Raw genomic sequence first — 2,330 nt, 5'->3', positions numbered from 1 at the left:
GACGATTTTGATAAGCGTCTACCAGCCTAGCCTGTTCCAGGCTCCCAGATATTTAGGGAAAGAGAAAACAAATGCATGCGAAAAATGAGTGGGGGCTTAAAGTGGCTAGGTCACGCTATTTTACGCAATTGTAGGCAATTTCAGCACTGATCGAATGGTCATAGAATTAACTCTAATATCAAAATAACTGTTCAAAACTGTAGACGAACTCTAACAAAATACAGGGAAGCCAAGAAGGGACATGGATGGACAAAACTGGAGAGGATTGAAATGGATTGAATTTGGGTAAATTTGAAAAACGTCGGCCCACCTTTTTTCAAATTTACATCAGTCTATATCAAAATGTCATTTACAAAGCTTGAAAATCATTCTCTGTTGTTATGTGGCCGTGAGTTTGCAAATGAAAGACTCTTGCTCTGCGAATTTGACGTTTAGAGCTCATAATTAACAAAATTAAACAAAATTACCTAAAATAGCGTGACCTAGCCCCTTTAAGTCGCCTCGACCCAAGCCCCCACTCGGTTTTCCCACGCAGTTGTTTTTGTTTTGCCGACTATCTGAGAGCCTAGAACAGGCTACTACCAACCTCAACATCACTCGCGTCTGGAAATACAGACGACCAAAGGCACAAATTGTCCCTCAAACTCCGGTCCGAAATTAAAGATAAACATGAAAGAAATGTGTATTTAAAGATCGGGTTATGGTGTTGTGCCGACGGCTATCCCATGTGCGAACTGACGATCCGAGAGTACTTGAATACCTAACTCTTTAATATCGTTTCTTATAACACTCTGAAACGTTTAAAACTATCTGATAACTGTACTTGAAAACTCCTAATTGAACTCGAAACTACTATAGATGCTGGTACTGAATACTGAACAATGCTGAATAATACTAAACACTCTTTGGCAGATACGCCCTATTTAAATTGGCGTCACGTGGTAACATGACATCACAATGACATCACAACTTCTAACATAACAATAGACAAAACTGAAAAATTCAGGTGGCTTCAATGGGATTCGAACCCATGATCTCTGCGTTGCTGATGCAATGTTCTACCAACTGAGCTACGAAGCCACTCAGTTGGGAGCAGGTCAATTTGTTGGGATCATGTGTTCCCTTGAAAGGACTAATAACGCAAAGCCTTACATTCCTCCCTTATTGTAGTAAATGCTTAGACTGACTTGAGAGGACACTTAGTGTTGGAGTGTCAAAATCAGGTTTACATCTAACTGATGATAACGAGCACTTCTGGGCATAAGTAGCAGAATTCCTCGTTGTTAACAACTGAAACAAATAATAAATTACGACGTTTTGACCGCATTACAGTAAAAAATGAACTAATTTAAAATCTTAGTACTTGCTAACGTTTCAGTTTAATTAGCTTTTTCTCGGCATTTTTACTCTTCATTTATTTCATTCATAATATTTAACTGAGATTCTTTTACGCTTTTTACATCTTACATCTATATATATATGCCCATTTTTTTCTTACCACCTACTTGATAACAACCAAACAGCGGTCGAAATGTATACTTTAGCGAGTATTGAAAGCCGTTTTTTTATATAATTAGCAAGTGATTTGAATCCAGGGGTCATATCAAGACTTGATGAAATCAGTAAGGTCGTCTGGGCGAGTGTAGTCCTGAGAACTGTTGTTGGTGACTGACTGACTGATATTGACATTGTTGGTGACATTACTGACGTTTCGACAACCTTCGCGGAAGTCATTTTCATCCTCAGAGTCAAGTGATTTGTGTAGAGTAAGTGAATCTTATAAACTTTGATTCATTGGTCAGTAGAAAAGTGATCTTATTGGTCCGTCTAGTCAGTGATGCTTTTGGCTGGGATAAAGCCTTTTTACATAACACAACCAGAAGTCATTATTATTATTATTATTATTATTATTATTATTATTATTATTATTATAGTAACTATTACAAAATTCTCGAATCTGATTGGTTCTTTGCGCTCCTATTTGTCGCGTAATTGGTGCACGATCACGTGGGTGTCCAATTGCAGTTAACCAATTTGAACAACTCCTAATTGGATACCTGTAATTGGACACCTGCACCATTCTCGAGTCAATAACACGCAGTTGGGTGGGGCCTCTCTTGCTGTTTTTCAACTGTTTGCAAAACAGATTGAATATAATTTTGACTTAAAAAGGTATTCAAAGACTTTTTATCCTCGAATTTTTTTATGATTTCTAGCATTTTGTTTTTACGATTAATTAGTAATAGGACTTCGTGCCGTACAATTCAGGGGTATAATCCTGCTCGTATTTCAAATCGTCCTCGCGCGCAAATCACTCGCATGATTACTCC

General features: G+C 37.7%; 1 non-coding gene across 1 annotated transcript; it reads right to left on the bottom strand.

Annotated features, from left to right (window-relative positions):
• Positions 1-1,007: 1,007 nt before the first annotated feature.
• Positions 1,008-1,080, bottom strand: Trnaa-agc (transfer RNA alanine (anticodon AGC)). The gene has a single exon. It is a non-coding gene; the product is annotated as a tRNA-Ala (tRNA).
• Between the last annotated feature and the right edge of the window lie 1,250 nt (positions 1,081-2,330).

The sequence above is a fragment of the Montipora foliosa genome, chromosome 10, assembly GCF_036669935.1.
Source record: "Montipora foliosa isolate CH-2021 chromosome 10, ASM3666993v2, whole genome shotgun sequence".
Classification (NCBI taxonomy): domain Eukaryota; kingdom Metazoa; phylum Cnidaria; class Anthozoa; order Scleractinia; family Acroporidae; genus Montipora; species Montipora foliosa.
Note: the sequence above shows the minus strand (reverse complement) of the source record. Positions and strands in the feature narration are given on the sequence as shown.